The following is a 6000-nucleotide window of genomic DNA, read 5'->3' on the forward strand; positions in this document are numbered from 1 at the left end:
CCTGGGTGAGATCTGGGCCAAAGCATCTGCCCTACAGGCAGAAAATAAAAATATTGTGCTCCTGAAGGACCTACCTCTTCTCTCACTCCTGAGAAGCTGATGTGGGGCAGGGAGTGGGGCCCACAGCAGGTCCCAGAGCCTGGGATGATTTCTGCTTTATGTCAGATAGCTGTAGTCTAATGCAAAATAAAAAAAAAATGGTCCAGACACTTAAAGCTGAGTGTGAACTGTGAGCTTTCGTGGTGCTGCTGATGCCCACATTCAGTGCCTGTGTGGCTGTACAACTTCTTGGGGGGCTATGCAGGCCCAACATGGGGACATTCCCCAGCAGCAGACGTGGCCTGGGGCCAGTGTTTGTGCTGGAAGGTGACCGGCTGAGTGGGCACGGTTCGGTAGAGTAGATGTGTCTCCTGGTCTGTGCCTTTTGGCAGCCAAGCTGCTTGCTGGGGCTGCTGCTTTCCTCTCTGGGACACTTTCCTGAAAAAGACCATGGTGGCAGGGAAAAAACCATCCCCCCTCAACAATGTCTGCCAAAACAGGAAGCAGAAGCAGAGGGGCCGCCTCGATGGGCAAGCCCATGTTCTCCGGTCTCTGGAAAACACTGACTGATCTCTGGCAGCGTGCAACTGAGCTGGGCGGAGGGTTCCCCTCTGGGATTGCCTCAGGGTTGGGTCCCCTCGCTATTTGACAATTGGTGGTCAGAAACAACCATTGTCATGGGACAGAAAAGCCCGGTGCCAGGTCAGCCTAGAAATCACTGGAAACATGAAACAGTGCAAGATTTGGCACTGAAGTGCAGTAACTCTCTCTGTGCTTCCTCACCTCCTCCAATGGCAATGAGAAGGGGAGAGGCAAGGTTTGCCATCTGCCATTACAGCCAGTTTTGGGGCAGCTCGGTGCAGCTGGAGGTGAGCTTGATGCTGTATCCAATGACCCTTTCATGCAAGAGGTAAAAGGACGTGGTTCCTGAGAGGCACCAGGGAGCCTGGTGTAGCCTGCAGTTACACACACACAGCTCTGGGTATGGCTGGGCAGGCAGTATTCATGGCTGTCTGAAAACAGAGGATGTTGTTCTGAATTCAGAGAGGACCCTGGGGCTGGTTACAGCCTCAGTTACATGATCTCTGCAGGACACAGGGGTGTCTGTCCCCACACATGCTGTGAATTTGCAGTGGGAAGGGGCTCAGTGGCACATGTCTCAGGCCCACAGAAACCTCTCTTTAAATATTCAGGTGGTCTTTTGCATTTGGCTCAGCAGCAGTACTACTGTTTTATGAGACCAGTGTCTCATCCCAGCTTAACACAGGAGGCCCTGACTGTAGGGGACTCCTGCAGCAAGCAATGTGGGAAGGCCCAAGGAAGGCTGATGCTCAGCTGGTGTTAGCAAATGTAGCTGCAAATCTGTGGGCATCCTTGGCTCTTTTCTTGGATAAACGTCTATACAGAATGGTTTATGTGGGATCCAAAGTAGATTCACATAGTGGGGTCTGTTCCTGGGCCTCATCTTTAGCTACTGTAAGTAAGTTCAGTGGGGCAGGGCAATTCTGTCAGCAGACAGGGGAACAAGAAACATCTTGTAATTGGGTCTTAAATTAAAAGCCTAGAGCTTAGGTGTCATTATTTGGGTGCCCTTATTTACCCAAAACAAACCTAACACTGCACTTTGACCTCCTGCTGATACACCAGCACAACATTGCTTGTCTGTGTAGCCTGATTTCTGAGACAGACATCTTGTATTTACCTACATAATATCGGGCAGTGGCTAACCAAGTTATACCGGGCTGCACATCTTCTAGTGCTACACAGGAATTCTTCTATGCTCTGTAACTACTCAGTGTATTGCACAGGGCTACACTAGTATTCTGTGTTTATAGTTTATGCTATCTAAGAAGCTATCTTAAGTCTGTAATTTTTCCTGCATGACATGCTTGTCTCTAAATTGGAGAGACTTGGATTTGATGGGTGGCCCACTCACTGTGTAGGGAATTAGTGGATAAAAGAGTTGTGGTCAATGGCTCAATGTCCAAGTGAAGAGCAGTGATGAGTGGCATTCCTCAGGGGTCAGTCTTGGGACCAGCACTATTTAACATCTTTCAGTGACATGGACAGAGGGATCAAGGCACTCTCAGCAAGTTTGCCGATGACACCAAGCTGTGTGGTGCTGTCAACACGCTGGAGGGAAGGGATGTGCTGTCCAGAGGGACCTGGACAGGCCCGGAGAGGTGGATCTGTGTGAACCTCATGAAGTTCACAAGGCCAAGTGCAAGGGTCGGGGCAATCCCAAGCACAAATACAGGCTGGTGATGAGGGGATTGAGAGCAGCCTTGTGGAAAAGGACCTGGGAATAGTAGCGGATGGAAAACTGATTATGAGCCAGCAGTGTGCACTCACAGCCCAAAAAGCCAACTGTATCCAGGGCTGCATCAAAATAAATGTGGCCAGCAGATCGAGGTGATTTTCCCCCTCTACTCCACCCTCATGAGACCCCACCTGGAGTACTGTGTCCAGCTCTGGGGCCCCCAACACAAGGACATGGACTTGTCGGAATGAGTCCAGAGGAGGCCAGGAAGATGATCAGGGGCTGAAGCACCTCCCTTACCTATGAGGACAGGCCGAGAGAATTGGGGTTGCTCAGCTGGGAGAAGGGAAGGCTCTGGGGAGACCTTGTAGTGGCCTCCCAGTACTTAAAGGGGACCTACAGGAAAGGTGGGGAGGGACTCTTTATGAGAGAGTGTAGTGATAGGATGAGGGGTAATGGTTTTAAACTGAAAGAAGGTAGATTTAGATTAGAGGTAAGGAAGAAATTCTTCCCTGTGAGGGTGGTGAGGCCCTGGCACAGGCTGCCCAGAGAAGCTGTGGCTGCCCCCTCCCTGGCAGTGTTCAAGGCCAGGCTGGACGGGGCTTTGGGCAACCTGGGCTAGTGGAAGGTGTCCCTGCCCATGGCAGGGGGGGTTGGAGCTAGATGGTCTTTAAGGTGCCTTTCAACTCAAACCATTGTAGGATTTTATGGTTCCATAATTTTGAGAAATCTGGGATTTTATGCTTAACTTCCATAATATATATGAAACATTTCTCAGCTGCAACGCACACCTAAAAACAAGATGTTCTTCAGGTAACTTAATTTTTCAGATGCTTCCTTAAATTTGAACAGCAAACTTGCATGGGATTGTTCACCTCTTCTGTATTGATCATCAGAGACTTTTTCACTAGCAGTCTTGATATTGAAATTTAGCTGGGCAGAAACATACAAAAGCAACAGTTCTCTACTAAAAAAAAAAAAAAAAGTTGTGAATCCTTTCCACTAGACAATGAAATATTTGTCTTTTCTGTAAAAATGAAGATACTATAAACAAGAGGTGTTTATAAGGAGATTTTTGAAGTGAAGTTTTATTTTCCTCTTTCACAATGCTGAAGTTCTGTTACCCTTCATTGCCAGCTAAAGGTGTGTCAAGAAGCAGATTGTTATGAGGGTAAAGGTTTTCTTCCTGGAATCCATTAATTCAATATGTTTATTCATTGAATGGTATTTGAAATTTTCATTCAAGCTTGTTTTAATCAGCTTTATTACCAGACAGGAGAACTATTAGTTTTCCTGTGGGATTTTCCATGAGCTTAACTCATTTGTCCTAAGCAATTTCAGCTGTGCATGTTTCAGTGATAGAAAAGCAGCAGGTCTGGTTCAGGTGGCTGCCAGCAGCTCTTTGGGTGAGTAAATGCCATTGTTATCTTCTGTGGGGGATTTGGGAACTGTCTCCTGGAGCTGGTGGCACACAGAAACTCAAGTACAGATGCCTGAAGTAGAGTTTGAGAGAATCAGAAAATGCTCTCAGTGTGAGGTTGGGCTGGAAAACCAGGGACAGGTAATGTCTAGTAGCTGTTCCATGTGGGGTGAGGTGTGCAGCAGCTTGGGAGGGGGGATGGAGAAGGATGCCACTGTGGTGGCTGATCACCCTGTAGGGCTGATGGAGGCACATGAAGGAGCATGTAATGGGGGATGTGTTTGCTGTGCCCTGAGCTACTCATACCTGGTTGCTTCACAACTCCTGTTCACAGAACTACCTCTTTTATTTCTAGTCACTGTGGGGTATTTTGATAGAAGTGAAGGCATGTGCAAACAGGGTAACAGAGGAGAATTTGGGGCCCTTGTTAAACTGTGGGGTAAAAGACCAAGAGGTCGTGCCAGCCACACTTATCTGGCGCTCTCCAGAAGTTTATAAAGCTCAGGGTCAGCAAAAGGGCCGAAAGTTTGAGTTCTGATGACTGACTCAGATTTGCAGGCCAGAGCAATGGCAGCTAGGTCATGAGGGGACTCAGCTCCTGTGCCTGAGTGGAGGGACATGTCATGTCAGTAAGCTGTGGAATGGGAAGCTGACTCAAAAGGCACTGTTGCTGCTCAGCAGCTGAGGCATAGCAGCTGGTAACTGAGAGGTCTAGAGGAAATGGATCCAGCTCTCAAGACTGTTGTGCATTTTAACTCAGACCACCTGGGTCATAAAAGGGTTGCTTGGATGATGTGCTCACCAAAATGTTATTTCTGATTGATTGAGGTGTCTTCCTCTCCAGTATTCATGACTGCAAGTAATGGAAATAAGAGCTCTTTTCCTCCATCAGTGACCAGGCTCAGAAGAGCTGTGATGATATACCCAGACATTGGCTTTATAGCATAGGAACAGGGTGGTTGTGTATGTCGGGAACAGAGCATGGCAAATGGGAAGTGATGAGGGGACCTGAGTTCTCTGTGCAGATTGTGTCATGCAATACTAACCACTGAGGGGAAAGTTCCTGCAGCAAGTGACGACTACTTCATGTAAAAGACATAAATAAGTAACGGTGAGCAGAGATGGAGGACCCAGGACTTCTCCCAAACAATACCCAAAATCACTAGGATGAAGTTTTCCTTCCTCTTGCAGTTTCTCTATGTGTCAATGAACTGGGAACCTCCTAGGTTGCAGCTAACTGGACTTCTTCTAGATGTCCTAGGGCCCAACTTCAGCGGGTGAGTGAGACACAAGTCTGAAGCCTTGCAGGCAAATATGACTGTTGTTTCTAGCCAGTCTGAAACACATCCTGCGAGATGACAGAATATAACCTCTCATTTTAACTCTTATTTCATGAACTACTTCCCTGGTCCAACTTTGTTTTTATTTGTGCCCCACAACCCTTGATAATTATGCATTTGCAATGAATCCTTTGTCTGTAGACATGTGTTAAGTTATATGGTTTTAAGTACAACATCCCTTGGCTTTCAAAATGGTCATAGTAACACACCAAGGGACAGATTTCTGCTGTCTTTGAAGCCTACTCATGGCCTTCTCTAAAGAACTTCTTGTGCAGGTTATGTTCTGTGGTAGGTGAGAATCAGACTCTTCCCTCACGTCTGTGATAACTCAGTCTGAAGTTTAAAGGGAACGATCAAGTTGGCCAATTCTAGTAATATCTTACTGGAAAAAAGGAACACCCAACTCAACACTTTAATGTCAAACCATATTGAGTATTTTTAAAGTATTGGACTCACCCAAACTGGTGTTCTCAGATCCAAAGAGTTTCCTTTCTCCTGCAAAATCCTATGTCCTTTCCAACATGGACCCTGTTGCCATAGGCAAAAGCCTGCCCTTGTGCTGAGAAGAGTGATCTACTCAGGCTTTGCTGAATCTAGATGTGAAAGGTAGCAGGATGACTTTCACCAACCATGTTCAGCAGCAACAGCCACTGCAGCAGTGTATCTTCATCTTCCATAATTCTGGCTCCTTTCTCTTTCTCCCCAAAGGGTGAATAGATGTTTTTACCCAGGTCTATTCGAGGGAGGTGAGTGTTGGAGATTTGACCTGCAGCAAAGCAGTGATTTGGTAATCTTGAAAAGTGTGAACCCCTTTTGAGAACTTTGCTACCAGCAATACAAACCTCATATGGTGATAGTTCTGCCCTCTTCAGCCACATCTGAACTGATCTAAATATACAGTGCCTTCCTTTGGTTTCTACTGACATCAAAAATTCTATATG

The sequence above is a fragment of the Athene cunicularia genome (genome assembly GCF_003259725.1).
Source record: "Athene cunicularia isolate RWA chromosome 5 unlocalized genomic scaffold, athCun1 chr5_part1, whole genome shotgun sequence".
In the NCBI taxonomy this organism is placed as follows: domain Eukaryota; kingdom Metazoa; phylum Chordata; class Aves; order Strigiformes; family Strigidae; genus Athene; species Athene cunicularia.